This window comes from Mesoplodon bidens (assembly GCF_964165515.1).
Source record: "Mesoplodon bidens genome assembly, chromosome: 4".
Classification (NCBI taxonomy): Eukaryota; Metazoa; Chordata; class Mammalia; order Artiodactyla; family Ziphiidae; genus Mesoplodon; species Mesoplodon bidens.
In genome coordinates, this window is record NC_138160.1 from 158,763,287 (window position 1) to 158,782,122 (window position 18,836).

At 46.1% G+C, this 18,836-nt stretch overlaps 1 long non-coding RNA gene across 3 annotated transcripts in view; it reads right to left on the reverse strand.

The window, feature by feature from the left end:
* LOC308615982 overlaps nucleotides 1-18,836 on the reverse strand; it is a 142,746-nt gene that overhangs the window by 109,754 nt on the left and 14,156 nt on the right. Inside the window, exon 2 of one of the 3 annotated variants that reach the window (XR_014015678.1) lies at nucleotides 14,646-14,807. The exons of the other annotated variants lie outside the window; for them this stretch is intronic. This is a non-coding gene — a long non-coding RNA (uncharacterized lncRNA). The remainder of the gene's footprint in view (nucleotides 1-14,645; nucleotides 14,808-18,836) is intronic. 3 annotated transcript variants of the gene reach the window in all.

The following is an 18,836-nucleotide window of genomic DNA, read 5'->3' on the forward strand; positions in this document are numbered from 1 at the left end:
GTTTAAATTGAGAGTTATTATTTTTACTGGAGTCTTGGCAATAACAAATGCATAGTATTTTATCATTTACACCACTAGATGCATTAATTCATTTAATTTTAAAATGCATATAACCCAAATACAAACCAGGGCGTCATGTGGTCCAGTGTCTGATATCCCATTTCAGGAATTGCAGTTTAGAGATCAGAAATAATTAGCATTCCAATCTTTGCTGGCATCTCTTCCAGAACATCAAAGGGGATCTAATTCATAATCCATACCAACACTTAATCAAACCCTCTTTCCCCATTTCTCTCCTTCACATCTCTGATCTCTTCTAACTCACAGCTTCCTCAGCAATCTCCCTCCTCATGCCCAGTCTTGACTAATTCCCTATCAAAGTCTCTCCCAAAATCCTAACCTAAGGCTCTTGGCTTATTCACCTCCTAAACCCAGCAGACAGACCCACAGCCTCCCTTAGCAGAGAGAGGCAGATTCCGAGCACCAGGGACAGACTCCAAAATCCAATCTCCCTCTCCCTCTCTCTCTCTCTCTCTCTCTCTGAGGAGGTATTGGCAGTAGGAATATAAATATAATTTAACGTCTTCTTTCTCTTCACACACCAATTTTTAAGATTTTAACTGTAACCTCCACGAGGGCAGAAACGACATGTTACACATTTTGCAGCCCCTACATTGTAGAGCTGACCTCTTTGAACAAAGGACACACAGATGCATAACAGGAGCTTGCCTGAGACCCTGAATCCTTGCTCTGTGATCAAGCATTCTTCCCACATCATCTATAAAGTTCCTGAGCTGAAACTGTCTGGTCTTAATTAAGCTTTGGCGACATCTGTCATGAGTGACTGGTGACATTTTTCCATCCACTCATCACTCCTAAAAATGGACTTGTCCCTGCTCAGGAGGAATCAACAGACCAAGGCGGTCTAGAGCATAGGTGAGGGAGGGTACAGGGGTCAACCAGGGGGATGTGCAGGGGAGAGAGAGAGGCAGCTGCCACACTGGGCACCCTGTTCCCAGTGGCAGGCAGTGTGGACAGCAAAATCCCCTTCCACCAGAGGCATGTTCTATTGGTAAGACACGATCCTAACAGGATAGCAGAGGATAGCAGAGAGAGATGATCTCCAGGAAAAGCTTGGAAAGGCCAAGAGGCTCTGTGCTTCTCCACGGACTGCAGGCTCCTTCAGGGCAGGAACTGTGCTGAATTCAACTCTGTACTTCCTGCCCCCTCTCCGAACTCCATCTCCTGGCTCCTAGACCCCCATAGACTTGGACCCAGCACACTGTGAAGCTGGTGGTATGGGTGGATGCATGGTTGGTTAAATGAGCAACTAAAATCTCTAACAAGAGCCTTCCCAAGTGCTGTTCCTCTGAGACTTGACACAGGCCATAAGGTCACATATGCCCCTACTCCCTTAAGCCATCCCCCAACTTCCCAGACTGAGAAAGAAGATTCCTGATTTCTTAGGATGCCAGTGTGGTATAATAGAATTATATAGACAGTATTTGGTCTCTGTCCTAGGTGGCTGGAACAGAGCTCCTAAAACCCTTGGAATTTTCTGAGTGATGGGAATGTCTTTTGTTATTCCTCATGACTTCCTTTGACCTTACCTGAAATTATGCTAATGAGGTGACCTTTGGCAGACCCTCTAGATGGCTTCAGGATGGCAGCTGGATGCCAGAGAAACCGACCACAGGAGTAGAGGGTTGGAAATTTCAGCCCCACCCTACCCTGCACAGACATGACCTCTAGAGAGAGGAGAGGGTCTAGAGACTGAGCCCAGTCGACAACGGCCAATGATTTAATCAACCGTGCCTCTGTAATGAAACTGGGATAAAAATTGGAAACACGAGGCTGGGGGAGCTTTCAGGTTGGTGAACACACGGATGTGACAGGAGGTTGGCACCCCGGAGATGGCACGGAAGCTCTGTCTCCCCCCAACTTCATCCTATGCATCTCTTCTATTTGGCTGTTCTTGAGTTTTATCCTTCATGAAAAAAACTATCATTGTAAGTACAGCACTTTCCTGAATTTTGGGTCATTCTAGCAAATTATGGAACCTGAGTGTGGACGGGGGTCATGGGCACCCCCAATCTGTAGTTGGCCAGACAGAGTGCAGGTAGCCTGGGGCCCCCATTCACACCTGGCACCTGAAGTGGGGGCAGTCTTGGGGGACTGAGCCCTTAAGCATGAGGTCTGTGTTAACTCTGTATAGTTAGTGTCAGAATTGAACTGAACTGTAGCGCAACCGGTGGCAGAGAATGGAAGAAGTAGTTGTTATTGGAAAAATGAAACACACAGAGACCCCAAATATGCTCACCAGCTGTCAAAAGGTGCACATCCAAGCCATCCATCAGAGAATCTTATTCATGAAAACGTTCTCATTTTAAGCTTGTATGACCACTTTAACTGTATTCTTTCTAATGTTTTACAACCTTCACTTAAATCCCTCTTCAAATACAAACATTTTTAAGCACCCACTATGTATAACGTGCCATAGGGCCGATGGTCTTTAAACCTTTAAGCTCATATTACTCCTAAAAGAATTTCGATACCCTGTGTAGGCCCTTGCACATTTTCATCATAAAGTTAAATAGTACAAAACATGCAATTCCCACTGCATTGTAAATACTGATATTTTATAAAATATAAAACTGTTACATCACTCTTATGTTTCCAATGGAATCCAAATGCCATGGCAATTTGATATGCACCATCAGCTATTTGAAAAAATACATGAACAAACTCTTCTTTACGAGTCAGAAAAGTTTACATTTTTCCTTTTTCCTCCTTGAAATCATACTTACGTTTCCTCACAGAATTTTATCATATTGTAATTTTTATGCTAAAAAGTCTTTTATTAATCATCCTATCATAATTTTATGCAGGAAAAAATATATAAATTGAAATTCTAATTTACATTTTTATTTCTGCAAACATTAGGCTCTGAATGTTAACAATTTTTCCTTTGGATTGAGCTATCATTGCAATTATTTTTTCTACACGTATGATCAAGGCATTGTAGATATATTACAAATGTTGGTGTATTCAGTCTTAATCAATATGAGGTTTTCACAGACATCAGTATTTTGAATGTCACTATTTGGCACTTTAGGGTGGGGGAGGGCTGAGTCTTTCTTTGAGAAAGTGAGAGAAAAGCATCTGGAAGGAGTAGGGGAAAAGGAGAACTGGCCTCCACAGTGGGTACGTTCTCAGGCACGTGTGCTTGAGCAAAGGATGCTTAAGTGGATTCCTTTGGAATTACCTTTGCTCACATCCCCTTGGAAAGTTCTCCCATACCCCCAGGTGTACCAGGAGTCCGGGTTTGAAGATCAAGTCGTAGGCAATTCATGTAAGAACGAGTTACAATTTTAGTCTTTGGGGAGTTTACATCTGGATAGGGAGTTTACATCTGTAAGCAGTCCACCTGAAATCAATAACAGAAAATGATCTAAAAAATGGTTCAAACATGAAAAGATGCTCAACATCACTAATTATTAGAAAAATGCAAATCAAAACTACGATGAGGTATCACCTCACAGTGGTCAGAATGGCCATCATCAAAAAAGTCTACAAATAATAAATGCTGGTGAGGGTGTGGAGAAAAGGGAACCCTCCTACACTGTTGGTGGGATTGTAAATTGGTACCAACCACTATGAAGAACAGTATGGAGGTTCCTTAAAAAACTAAAAATAGAGTTGCCATATGATTCAGCAATCCCACTCCTGAGCACATATCCGGAAAAAAACATAATTCAGAAAGATACATGCACCCCAATGTTCATTGCAGCGCTGCTTACAATAGCCAAGACATGGGAACAACCTAAATGTCCATCAACAGAGGAATGGATAGGGCTTCCCTGGTGGTGCAGTGGTTGAGAGTCCGCCTGCCGATGTAGGGGACACGGGTTCTGTGCCCCGGTCCGGGAAGATCCCACATGCCGCAGAGCGGCTGGGCCCGTGAGCCATGGCTGCTGGGCCTGCGGGTCTGGAGCCTGTGCTCTGCAATGGGAGAGGTCACAACAGTGAGAGGCCCACGTACCGAAAAAAAAAAACAGAGGAATGGATAAAGAAGATGTGGTACATATATACAATGGAATATTGCTCAGCCATAAAAAAGAATGAAATAATGCCATTTGCAGCAACACGGATGGACCTAGAGAACATTAAGCTTAGTGAAATAAGTCAGAGAAAGACAAATAATACATGATATCACTTATATGTGGAATCTAAAATAATGGTACAAATGAACCTATTTACGAAACAGAAATAGTCACAGATGTAGAAAACAAACATATGGTTGCCAGGGGGAAAAGGGGGGAGGGATAAATTGGGAGATTGGGATTGACATATACACACTACTATATATAAAACAGATAACTATTAGGAACCTACTGTATAGCACAGGGAACTCTACACAATACTCTGTAATGAACTACCCGAGAAAAGAATCTAAAATAGAGTGGATATAGGATATGTATAATTGACTCACTTTGCCGTACACCTGAAACTAACACAACATTGTAAATCAACTATACTCCAATAACAAATTTTTTAATTAAAAAAATTGTTCAAGACAATAGAAATGGTGGGCAGCAAAATGGCCCCCAATCATGTCCACATCCTAATCCCCAGAACATGTGAATATGTTACTTTCCATGGTAAAGGGGAATGAAGGTTGCTAATCAGCTGACTTAATATAAGGAGATTATCCTGGATTATTCAGGAGGGCCCAATGGAATCCCCAGCATCCTTAGAAGTGGAAGAGGAGGCAGAAGACGAGATCAGAGTAATGCTGTCTCAGGAAGGACTCAACCTGCCCTTTCTGGCTTTAAAGATGGAGAAAGGCAGCCTCTCTAAGCTGGAAAAGGAAAGGAAATTCATTCTCCTTTAGAGCCTCCATAGGGAAGACAGCCATGCTGACACCTTGATTGTAGCCCAGTGAAACCCATAGTGGATATAGAACCTACACGAGTAAGATGATAAACTGGTGTCGTTTTACCCCACTAAGGTTGTGGGAGTTTGTTACAGCAGCCATACAAATCTAATACAATAGAGATCCGTTCCCCACACAGGAGAACAGGAGATTTGGGGGCTCAGAAAGAGACCCGAAGGGTGTGGTGGTCAAGCACTAACCACACCTGAGTGCGAATCCCGGCCCCTTCCAGCTTGGCCTGGGGGCACGGCCAGCCTGAGGACACAGGTGTGAGGCCTACTCAGCTGCTTGCCACTACTGTCCCCATATCAACCCTGTCAGCTGTGGGGCCCCAGCAGGTCTGAATAAAGGCAGGGTCCTCATGCCCCTAATCCTCACAACAACCTTGCAAGGTGTACTGTTATCCCCATTTTACAGCTGAGGAAACTGAGGCTCAGAGAAGTGGAGGATTTGTAACTGGCAACGGCTAGTCCAGCCATTATCCTGGGAGCTTTTCAAAATCTAGATTCCTCAGCCCTGCTGCAGACCCTCTGAATAAGAATCTCCAGAAATCTCCAAGTCCAAGAATCAAACCCAAGAATCTCTTCTCCAAGTTCTTCAGGAGCTAGGCTTGGGGACTACTGCACGGTGTAGCCTTGAGCTGCCAGGGCAAATCCTCATTTCTGCAGAGTGAAAAACGGTGAACTGAGGCACGTGAAACTTTGAAGACTTTATATGAGCAAGGAAGGCAGGGGCTAGGGTAGAGAGACGGAAGCAAAGCAAAGCAATCATTTAATTGGCTGTAGCTTAAACAGTTACCTTAATTGGGAAAATCTAGTTATTTGATTGATAGGATAGTTGTTCTTGAGTTTCATTTTCTCAGATTCAAGTAAATCTAGTTGGCTGTTGATAATTAGTTGTTCCTGGATTTTGTTTTCTTAGATTCGGGTGCACTGACTCTGGCTTAAGCTTGGGTTTGCTTATGCAGGCTACCAAGGTCGCTAAGGCCACCCCAGTCTAGTGGCCTCTTTATCAAACTACCTTAGCAATAGGCAGCTCCCAACCACTGCCACCTGCCCCCGCTAACAGTGAAGTGTTGTTGTTAGTCAAAGACTGGGCTGGGCAGCCGGCTCCCTCTCCACTGTATGGTTCTCAGCCTCAGCTGCACGTTAGGATCATCCGGGGGAGAAAAAAAAACAGCCCTTCTGCCTGGGGTCCACGACGATGACAAAGGTTCTGATTCCATTGATCTGGGCGGGACAGAGCCACCAGTGGTATTTTAGAGCCACTGCCCTAAAACTGTAATACCTGCAAGCAAAATTCATGCCATACTTATTGTAGACCAGACACTGTTCTAAGTGTTTTGTCTGTGCATATTAACGTAATCCATACAACTACATTATGAGGTAGATACACTCATAATCTTCATTTCATAGACAAGGAAACTGAGGCACAGAGAAAGATTTGCCCAACATCACAAAGCTAACATGCGGCAGTAGTGGGACTTGAACACAGACAGTTTGGCTCCAGCGTCTATGTGAACCACGGCCTGCTTCCCTGGGAAGCGAGCCCTGCATCACTCTGCCCCATGGCAAGGTCCCAAAGCGTTCATATTTCCCCGTAACTACCCTGGTGTCGGTAAATGCCAATGGCAGCAGGCTGTCGATCTATCCGCTCGCACCTGGGCTGAAAGCCATCTCTGGTTGCAAGAGAAAAGTCAGGATGGAGAGATGCTTTTCCCACCCACATTCTAAGTGCATCCTCCGTGCCCTTCCCACAGGAGTCCATGGCTGGGCCACCCCTAGGTGCAGTCAGTCCAGCTCACTGCCACCTCACAGCCCCCTCCTCTCCACTTAGAGTGTACACAGATACTGCATTTTTCCTGGAGAAGCCACATCTCATCTGATTTAAAGTATTATCTTCTTTTAAAAATAATTTTAAAGTGGGGGAGGGATGGAGTGGGAGTGTGGAGTTAGCAGATGCAAACTATCATATATAGAATGGATAACAAGGTCCTACTGTATAGCACAGGGAACTATAGTCTATATCCTATGATAAACCATGATGGAAAAGGATATTTAAAAAAAAAGAATGTTTATATATGTATAACTGAATCACTGCTGTAGAGCAGAAATTAACACAACGTTGTAAATCAACTACATGTCAATAAAAAATAAATTTAAAAAGTTAAAACAATCATTTAAAAACATTATGGATAGGACTTCCCTGGTGGTGCAGTGGTTAAGAATCTCCTGCCAATGCAGGGGACACGGGTTTGAGCCCTGGTCCAGGAAGATCCCACATGCTGCGGAGCAACGAAGCCTGTGCGCCACAACTACTGAGCCTGTGCCCTAGAGCCCACAAGCCACAACTACTGAAGCCCACGTGCCTAGAGCCCGTGCTCTGCAACAAATTCGAAGCCACCGCAGTGAGAAGCCCGCGCACCGCAACAAAGAGTAGTCCCCGCTCACCTCATCTAGAGAAAGCCCATGCGCCCCAACGAAGACCCAACGCAGCCAAAAATAAATAAATAAACAAATTTATTTAGGAAAAAAAATACATTATGAATAGATGGACATTATGACATGGAGGTAGGGGCTATTTACAAAAAGAATGGCACAACAATTCCCATTTGGTACAAATACATATGTATATACATGTTTAAAACTGGAAGGATGTACAGCAAGATGCTGACAGGAGGGTGATTTTTGTTCAGATTATCTGGGTATTCTAAATGTTTTACAATGAATTTGTATTACTTTTGAAATAAGGTTGGAAAAAATCAAAGAAAATGGTTTTTTAAAGCAATGGTCTACAATAAATTAAGATGTTTGAAATTCTAACCAAAAGTATTTTTGTACCTAATCCTATATTAGTGAGGGTTGCTAAGGAACCATGTGATGCAAATTAGGAATAATCCCCACTATAGCTCAAAAGGGTAAAAACAGAGACAATCAGGTAGACAGAAGCCTATGGATTGGAGAAAGGAATCATGAAGAATGTGTCTAATCATGCTGGCTCCTTCTTTTCCAGCTCACGTGGAAAAGAAAGACGGTTTGTTCCCCAAATCACAAATACTTGGTTGTTGGAGTACAAGAGCCCAAGACAGCCAAGAGCCTCTCCAAAGAGTAGTCAGGGGCAGGAGGAAACTAATCATTATTAGTATTTATCAGATACATCTTTGTGCCAGTCACTGGGCTCAGTGTTTATTTAATTCTCAAAACACCCCCAAAAGGTGGTGCTGTTATTATCCCCATTTTACAGACAAAGAAACTGAGGCACAAAGAGTTAGGTGACTTGCCCCAGTTCACACAGCCAATAAGTGTCAGAGTTGCCCTACAAACCCAGGCAGGCTGATTCCAGATGCCACAAAATGCCACCACACCCAGAAAAGGCAGAGTGAGAGCTTTCATTCTGGTCAGAGCCGAAAATAAGGCTCAAGGGCAGCTTTCAAAGCCAAAGTAAGAGCGAGAAGCAGCGGCCTCTCTTCTTAAAGAGGAATGAGAAAGAGAGAAAGAAAATGATGAAGTATTCAGTTACAAGAGTAGGGAGAAAAGTATGAGATTTGGGGTTGGCATTGATCGTATTAATTTCTGCTAGGTTTATTGCTTCTATAAATAGGGTGTTGTTTGATGCTTATGTTCTCCTACTTAATAAAGGAGCTACGAGGTGAGGGTGTGTCCATGTGTGCGTGAGTGTGTGCTCGTGTTCATGCATGGATGGCGTGTGTAGGGGCACGAAGGCCCGTGAGTGTGTGCACACAGAGGTGCGGGTGCACATGTGTGTCCGCACGGGCAAGGGTGTGTGCATGGGTGCACATGCGAGCACCAGACCATCACTAATGCATTTGTGTTTTCCCAGCGGCAACCTGGCCTAACTGCCAGCAAAATTCCTCATCAGAAATAAACAGTCTCCTGGGAGCCGACCCTCCACCCCTTGCTCCTAAGTCTCCCCTGTGCCAACAGAGCCCCACGGACAGAGCCCCTCAGTCCGAGTTGTTGACAAACTGACAGCCAGTGGGGCTGTGGCCGGGGAGTGGCCTGGGCAGGCCGGGTGGGAGTGCCAGAGGCACAGTTAGCGGCCACTCCTTTCTGGCCTGACACTCTCACCTTTCACACATTCCTCAGATTTGAAAGAAGAAAAAAGCTTGTTAGTCCATGCTGCCTGCAAATGCACCGGCTGTCAATGACCAGCGCTGTCAAGCATGGTACCGGCAGTCCCGTGTGGCCCGTCCCTTGAGCACCAAGAGGGAGGTCACTTCCCCAACCCCTCCTTCTGATGGGGTGGACAATTTAACCCACGCATTCTTGGGCTGGGCTCTTCTAGCTATGACAATGACCACAAGCTCTCAAGTGTGTCCTACAGATGGTACCATTCTTGCTCCCAAAGTGTGGAGGGGGGAGCTTTTTGAGCCTTTCTTGAAACCAGGAAAATAGCAGAAAAGGGAGACTTGATGGAAACTTCTTAGCAGGCAGGGATCTTCCTTGCCTAATCCTAACGTCATCAGTACCCTCAGATCACACTGCAGATACTAAAAAAAAAAAGCAGCTTTGCAACCTTTCCTCGACTCAAGACAATAAGCAGAGCCTTCCCTGGGGGCAGCTTGCACGAGACTCCACCTTCATGTGAGAATGAGAATCACTCAGAAAACAGGTCAAAAGGAGAGGTGCCCTAAAGAGCAGCGTCTCCACAGATTTGGGGGTGTAGGGGGAGCTGTATAGAAGTTGCACTCCTCCGGGGAGATCCTTGTCCCATCTGTAAGAGAGCTCTGGGATCATTTCCAAAGCAATGGGGCAAGGGTAAGAAACAGCAAATTGCAGGAATGGAGCCTAGTGAGCACTTAGGTTATTTTTTGAAGCATCCAGAACGTGTCAATTCCCCAAGGTGAAGTGTGGAATAAGAACAGGCCAGTGGATAGCTAATGTAAGGCATGCTAGCTAATGCAGAGGGGAGACAATGGGGGGTGTGTGCTGATTATTAGACCCGAAGGGAAGAGAGTACGGTTCACAAGTGAAGGACCATCAAAAGTGTCACTGACAACCGAAATCATTCCTTCAATCCACAGACACCTAACAGGGGTCTGCTCTGGACCAGGCCTTGGGCTGCACATTTTCTGAATGCAAGCAGGTGCCAAGAGCCAGGCAGCTCACTAGGCAAAGTGAAAAATACGGAGGACCCTCCTTCTCCCTCTGACCGTGCCTCCCCACCCTTTGGAGAGAAGCCAGCACCCTGCACCCTCCCAGGCCTCATCCACTCCCGCAGAGACCAACGAGGCCCAACCTCACTTTAGAGACGAGGGAAGAATGATCAGGTCCCCCAACAAATGAGGGGCAGAGGCAGAACTGGAACCCAGATGTCCTTAGACCCAACTCATTGGCGGCACCATTTTACATGCATGGACCAACCCCAAACAGGAGACTGGAGCAGAGAATGCTGCCTGGTTCCTGGGGCCCCTCAAATTGTGTGCAATAAGACAGGTGCCGAACAGCACCCAGTCATAAGTGGGGCTCCATCCCAGGCTGAAACCCACACCACCTTTCATCCATAAAATGGGCATGACTCCTGGATCCCTCTATCCCTCTCTCTATCTGAATAGCTAGCACGTGTTCAGAAACCTACAAACACTTCTTGGAGCCTGTGTACCAAGTACTGGGCCCTCAGGCATGAAGTTTTAAATGCCTCGGGACTTCCCTTGTGGTCCAGTGGTTAAGACTCTGTGCTTCCACTGAAGGGGACACGGGTTCAATCCCTGGTGGGGCAACTAAGATCCCTCATGTCGCGCAGCATGGCCAAAATTAATTAATTAAATCCCATGCTAGTGAGGCCAGGCTTTATCCTGTAGGAATGGTATAGGGGGTGGGAGGCTGTGGAAAGTCCCTCAAGGACTAACATAGATCAGATTTGCATCTTAGAAGGACTAGTCTAGAGCTACATATGAATTAGAGAGAGCAGAAAGCCTGCTACCAGGTCACTGTAATAGTTCACAAGACAGAGGACAAGGGCCAAGCTGAGGTGTGGACAGGTGGCCATGGTTTCCAGATGGTATTTTTATAATCAAAAATTCTCTTCTGTAGATGGATAATGATGATGATTGTACAATAATGTGAATATACTAATGTCACTGAACTGTACATTTAAAAAATGGTGAAAATGGTAAATGTATATTTTACAATTTTTAAAAAATCTCTCCCCCTCCAAGTAACACTTTTCATTTGTCAAAGGCACAAAAGGCATAAATGCAAGGACTCCCTCCCCTAGGTCTCAAATACTATAAAGAATGAAGATGAATAATATTTATTGAGGGCTTTTCTGTGTTCAGGTACTCTACTAAGTACTATACCAAGTATTAACTCATTTAACCTTCTGCACAACTCTACAAGGTAGATACTGTTATTACACCCATTTTACAGATGAGAACACTAAACACAGAGAACTTAAGTAACGACCCCACAGCTCATACGTGGCCAAGCCAGGATTTGAACCTAGGCAATCTGGCTTCAGAGCCTGCATGCTTACCCACTATGCTAAATTGCCTCTGTCCAGTTAGATGCTAAATATCTACATAAGAACCAAAAAAAAATGTCTGCCGACCAGCTAGCCCCACCATTTGGTTATTTGGCCTTATAGAGAACAGAAATCCAGACAGCTGACAGAAGGTTTTTTTTCCATTTTCATCCAAATGTTTGGCATCACATAATATGATATGTCCATGAGTGGGAGCCGCTCAGGAATTAGAACTCGATTACCAGTAGAAACACTGTCTTTCTTAATGCAAGGTTGTCATTTCATGAATTAACGTCCTACCCAAAAATGTTTGCCTAACTTCCTAGGGTCTTGCACTTTTTGAGGGTCTGACAACATTTTTGCTCCACTACGGGTTCGCGTAGTAGCCAATAGACGTCCTGCCCATTTCTTTGTCCTCTATCCAGTATTAGCAGAAATCACATGGGATTTTTTTTTTGCATCACAAATAACAAAAACCATGCATATTTTAACTTCTTCTCTAGGATTAAAGTAAATACATAATTTTGGCAAATTACTCGGAATTACGGGCTAGCAGCATCTGGTTGGGATATTCTCAAGTAAATTATTGGCACGGTCTCTGCCACATTTTTAATTTTAACCAAAATGTTTTCAGAAACATGTGTTTTCTGTCCCGTTTGCATGTAATCAGTTTTAGAGGGCCTCGGAGTTTTAAACGGGGGTTTCAGAAATTAGCTCCACTACCTGGGCGCTGCCCGCAGGCCCCAAAGAGCCCTCCTCCCTCCCAGCACCGCCCTGTCCCTGCCACCAGCTCTTCAGAGTGACAGAGGCCCGCAGGTACTGTGTGTGAGCGTCCTTTGCCCCTCATTCTGCTCCCAAATTACATACCTCGCTTTTATGTCAAGTCCAATATAGCTTCCTTACCAGTTTTTTTTCCTCCTTATTCCACATCAAGAGTACCCAATTACTTTTATAAATACTTGTTTTAAAAATATCACAGTGGTTTCCTGCTGCTTCAAATTCTCAAGGGCTATGCAGGATTTTAGTCTCATATAAATCTTTCAAACAGTTCATATTTTATCAACAAAGTGTGCTTTTTTGTAAACCCTAAATATAACTCCTCATCGAAGGCTTTTTTTTCCCAATTATTTGACCTTTCCATAAAACGACAAAATTAAAGGAATTTGGCCCATTTCAAAAGTCATTTGCCATGCTGTCCTTGGGCTCATTAACCCTGCCTCACCTACCAACAGGAGTGGTGTTTTTGGTTAAAAGAGAAAGCATGAGGGTTTCAAAACATCCCAGCAGAGGTAAAGCAGGGTTACGTACTAGGTCTTTAAAAGAAAATTCCAGGAAGGCCTTGGCTTTTGTTAAAACTGAAAAGCTCCCGAGCTCAAGGCAGGGACTCCTTGAATGAATGACACATCACCAGGGACCCAGAAGGAGTCAACCTGCATGGTAGAGGCTGGGCTCCAGGTCCTGAGGATGCCCTGGTCCTGCAGTCTACTCAGCTACCTGAACGTATATGGGCACTTCTGTGGTTTTCCACTTGGAGCTCCCTGGAGATACCCAAGGAATGGCCACTTAGGAGGCAAATCCAAGAATGATATTCAAGCATGAGCAAGATGCAGTTCTAAGCACTACAAAAATCAAGGTGTATCCACCAACCAAATGACTGTCTGGAAGCACAGGAATTTCAAGTCTTAATCTCCTCTGCTATGTCTGAACTTCTATCTTATGATCTGGAAACCATTGCTGGGCAGGGAGTGAATGAACAAGGGAAAGAAATGCAGTCTGGGTATATTTTAGAGCCTCAGGCCTCAAACACATAAAGAATAAACCAACTCTTTGAAGAATGACCTTGGGTTAGATACCCTTGATTCTCCCCACCGAAAATCCAGGAAAGAGTAATCAGCTTAGAGTCACCACCATCCCCAACTTACCACCACATTCATTCATCCAGCAAATACTTGGTGACCACCTACTATGTGCCCAGTTCTTCTGGGAGCTGAGGAAGAGCCAAAGAAGCACAAAATGGACCTAGAGATTATCATACTAAGTGAAGTAAGCCAGTCAGAGAAAGATAAATATCATATGATATCACTTATATGTGGAATCTAAAAAAAAAAAAATGATGCAAATGAACTTATATACAAAACAGAAATAGACCCACAGATGTAGAAAACAAACATGGTTACCAAAGGGGAAAGGGAACAGGGAGGGATAAACTAGGAGCTTGGAATTAACATATACACACTACTATATATATAAAATAGATAACCAACAAGGAGCTATTGTTATAGCACAGGGAACTATACTCAATATTTTTTAATAACCTATAAAGGAAAGGAATCTGAAAAAAATAGATACATATGTATGTAAAACTAATTCACTTTGCTGTACACCTAAAACTAACACAACATTGTAAATCAACTATACTTCAATTAAAAACAACAAGAAGCACAAAAGGAATACCTCTCCTCAAGAATCGAATTGTGGGATGTTCCCTGGTGGCCTAGTGGTTGGGATTCTGGGCTTTCATTGCCGTGGCCTGCATTCAATCCCTGGTCGGGGAACTGAGATCCCGCAAGCCACACGATGTGGCCAAAAAAAGAAAAAGAAAAAAAAAAAGAATCTAATAGTGAGTGTACAACTTTAAAGCTATGTAACCCCACCAGGCACTATGTGAGCAAAGTCAGGGAGGGATCCAGACAGTCAAGGCACTCGGAATAGGTTGAAAGGCACAGCTTCTGGAGGCTGGCTACTCAGAGAAGGGTTCAAGAAAGTGAGGTCTGGGCCAAGCCAGAGGGGGTATACCAGTTAGGGTTTGCAGAGAAACAAACCCTAACATACAGGAATACATACATACATATCTATAGGCATGTATATGTATATACGTGTGTATATGTATATTTACACACATACACACACACACAGAGAAGGATTTCTTGTAAGAACCGGCTCACGTGATCATGGGGGTTGACAAGTCTGAATTTTTAGGACAGACCGTAGCCTGAAAACGCAGGAGGAGTGGATACCGCAGCGTGCAGGCAGAATTCCTTCTCGGGGACACCTCAGTTGACTGGATGGGGCCCATCCACATCATCTAGGGCAATCTTCTTTACTTAAGGTAAAAGGACTGTAGATGCTAACCACATTCACAAAATACCTTCGCGGCAACACTTAGCTTTGTGTTTGATTAACCAGCTGGTACTATGACCTAGACAAGCTGACACATAAAACTAACCTCCTAGGATGCCTCCAGAGAGGGAGCAAGAAGGGAACTGCTGCTTGGGATTCAGCTCGGGGACTCTGAACTCTGTGCTGAGAGGTTTGGGGCCCGTGTCCCGGTCCCTGGAGTCGTTAAAGGTTTCCCATGATACAGGCGGCACTGCAATCTGGAGGGAGCCTGAGGACAGACCAGGAAGAACAGACCACTGAGAAATCTGCACGAGTCCACCCAAGGGAAGGACCAGATCCCAGGCTGGTGAGGGCAGAGGAGCTGAGGGGACGGAAGAACAGCTGCAAGAGGCAGGCTGCCCCGAGGGATGGGAGGGGCGGACACTGTGCTGGGGGACTGAGCCGGAAAGGACTTCCCTGTCCCCATGGTTAGCAGAGGGAATCAAGAGGAACAGGCAGCTTGGAGGGCAGGCTGGGGAGCTTGGGTCTCAATGTCTCGAGGGTACGCGCACTGAGACCAGCGGGGACACACAGCCACACGCAGAGCAGAAGTCAAGGTCACTATAGAGAGAAACTAGCAGTGCTGTTGTGCGGTAACTGATGACGTCTCCAAGGGAGAGACCTAAAGGAGAACAGGTCGGAGAGTTGAGCCTTGGAGGGTGGCTCCAAAGAGCCCAGAAACCAAGGGGACGGAACCAGAATGTCAGACCATCAACAGTTGCCAGCCAGACCACAGAGGGAGGGGAGAGCCGCAGTGAGGACCAGGGTGTAAGGAAAGGCCTTCAAAATGGCAGAAGCAACACAGTGACCGAGCGGCTAGGAGTGACCCCGGGAAGCAACACGGGCTGCGCTCAGGGCTTCTCCCACGTGCAAGGGACCCTGAGAGAAGAGTTTATGGCAAGGGCACGGGCCATGTGGTTGAGGAGGGGTCTGAGGCAGAGAGGAGAATTTTTCCCTGGAGTCAGCCCTTCTGGAGCCCTGAGGGGGCAAGGAGAGGACCCCCAGGAGACGATGGATGGGTCTGCACTAGACTTCAGTGGAAGCCTACTTAACACCTGGACACGTAGCAGGATCGAGGTGGGGCAGGGCTACTGAAAGCAGAAGAGCAGGAACAGGGATGAAGACAGCAGTGAACTGGGAGAAAGGTGAGGCAGGTGATCATGGGGGGAGGGCAGGAAGACTGGGGGGAACAGAGCCTTGTTACTTGACAGAGTTAAGCAGGGTGGGGGAACAGACGCAAATTGGATGATACACGCACAGCGGGATACAGGATACCCAGGCTCAAGGATGGAAGGTTAGTGCGGCAGCAGTTATCAGGAGGTGGGCACCAGCCAACACTGCTTCAGACACCTGCCTAGTACAAAAGGGGTGGTGGAAAAAGAGGTGCACCTGTACCCTGAAAAAATAAGACTACTTTAAAAAAGGGGAAGGTGGAGGCGGGAGCCCCAGATGATGTCAGTAGCTCACACTTCTGCATGGTGCTTAATGCCCACCAGACACAACTCAGGACCTCTATATACTAATGTATGTCAAGCCTCTTAATCATCACAACCCTAAGAGATGTGGTACAATAATTATCACCATTTTACAGAGAAATAGAGGAACAGAGAGGTTAAGAAGTTGCCCAAGGTCACACAGCTAGCAAGTGGCAGAACTGGCATTCAAACTAGACAGTCAACTTAGATGTGAGAGGTTAAACGACTTGTCTGAAATAAAGCAAAAAGATAAATTCAGAACTCAAACACAAGCATATACATATGGTGGCTGGTTTACCCATCCAGAAGCACACCAGCCTGGGTCACCCTCTGAGTAACCTGATCTAGAGGCACAGGAAGAATACTCGCCAGGAGCTTGCAAGGGCTCCTCCAGTCCTCAGCCAGGCACACTGGTTCCCAACATCCTTGCAAAGACTTGTCCTAAACTACAATGATATTGGCACAGGAGCCGGAGGTCTGGGGTCCAGAAGACAAGGGCTGCAGCTTCAGGCATCAGCAGCCTGGACAATGCTGGATGGGCCCTGAAAAGCTAGGAGGTCACCTGCCAGGAAAGTCCCTCACCAGACTCATGGTCAGACTCTGGAGTTGCCGGGTATGCTGGAAGTACCTCAGACAAGGGGCTCTGAAGAGATGCTTCACACCAAGGTCCCTACCAGCTCCAGGAGCCTCTGTGTCTACAGTGAGCCAGAACACAGCAGATTTGGAATCTGGAGGTTTATTGATGATCTGCTGTGTCATTTGACCTCTTAACCTGCTGAAATCCAAACTGGTAATTAAGCCAAGTCTAAGCATCCAAGACAGAGAGAATGAGGGAGAGAATCTTTACCCTAAGAATAACCCTATTGTTTTTACATTTGTACCTCGCCTTGTACTGTAAAATCTTTCATCCTGCAGAAGGGTTACCCACTGCAAGATACGAACCAAAATGTTGCTTTTGTGCTTGTCCACCCAGCCAGCAGCTCAAGACTCAAGAGACAAATATGCACTGCGCTGTCTTCTTGTTCTCAGCCAAAACCGCTTTCCTGGGGCAAAGTATTATGGTCAACCCTCTGCACCTCTCAGCCCCCTCCCCTCCATTTTCCAGGCCCTCATCCTGCTCTCTCTGCCTCCAAGCCAACTGCCAGCCTTTGTTCTACAGGCCCAGTTCCCCTTCCCATGCCACGAGGCCTACCCTTCCTCCTCCTCCCCCTCTTCCTCCTCCTCCCCCTCTTCCATCTCCTCCCTCTCTTCCTCCCCTACCCCTCCCCTCCCCTCATCTCCTCCTCCATCTCCTCCCCCCTCCTCCTCCTCATCCTCTCTTCCTCCTCATCCCCCTCTTCCTTCTCCGCTCCTCCTCCACCTCCTCCCTCTCTTCCTCCCCCTTCCCCCCTCTTCCTCCTCATCCACCTCCTTCACCTCCTCCACCATAGCTGTTCTCAGGACTAGCAGCTGACAGGGAAAGGAGAAGAGTGAGTTCTATTCCGGCAGGAGGAGCCTGGAACAGGGCAGGAGGGAAGCAGCAGGGAGTCCCCAAAGATGAGAGAAAGGCACCAGAGCCTTCCTTGGGGCCTCTTGCTGGTAACCCAGGCTGCCTCTTCAGTGAGGCCCACAGCAAGTGGCAGCCCCTGGCTGCCATGCCCACACATCACAGAATGGCAAGTTGCCCAAGATCCAGAAGTGTGTCCAGGGCCAGCTGGCATTTTTCCGAATGCATCCTCACCCATCATATACATCAGAATTCCCCAAAGTGTGATGTGTGTGTTACTGGACCTCTCAAGATGATTCACAGGGCAATGGACACGTGCTTTCTATTTAAGAGATGTGTATCTATTTTTACAATCACCTTCTGTTTACAGGAAGGTAAATACTCGTTTTCATGCACAGTCAATGGAAGAAAGTTTCCTGTTAAAATAAATTTTCTAAGTGAAAAATGTGCGCCACTTTAAAGAAAAGCAGAAAGTAAGTAGTAATTGCATGGGTGGAATGCAAATATGGCAAAAGCTGCAAAGGCGGTAAGTAAAGGACTGATTATTGGTGATTCTGACATTTACTGCGTAGATATGGACACATCCCATAGACCCACTTTGGTCCTTGGTTAATTGAGAATAGGTCAGACTCACAAACCATTTTCTTTCTTTTTTTATTCTTTTAATATTTATTTATTTATTATTTATTTTTGGCTGTGTCGAGTCTTCGGTGCGGCACGTGGGCTCAGTAGTTGTGGTGCGCGAGCTCAGCAGTTGTGGCGTGCGGGCTCAGTAATTGTGGCGTGCGGGCTTAGTAGTTGCGGTGCACGGGCTCAGTAGTGGTGGTGCGTGGGCTCAGTAGTGGTGGTGCACGGGCTCAGTAGTTGTGGTGCACGGGCTCAGTAGTTGTGGCGTGTGGGCTCAGTAGTTGTGGTGCACGGGCTTAGTGGTTGTGACGTGTGGGCTTAGTTGCCCCACGGCATGTGGGATCTTAGTTCCCCGACCAGGGATGGAACCCGCGTCCCTTGCATTGGAAGGCGGATTCTTAACCACTGGACCACCAGGGAAGTCCCCTCACAAACCATTTTCAATTCAGTGGACAAATATTTGCCAAGAGCCTTTGCCGTGTCCAGGACCGTACGAGTCACACAGAAAAGGGAACCTCCCACAGCCACCCCTGACTTCGGGTAGTTTTCAGTTAACTCGTTGGAAAGATCACGTCTACACTTGGGGAAACTTCTAGAGAATGGAACAGAAGTGTGTGTGAGAGAGAAGCAGACTTGAGCAGTGGGTTGGGGGGGGACAAGTAAAGGGAGC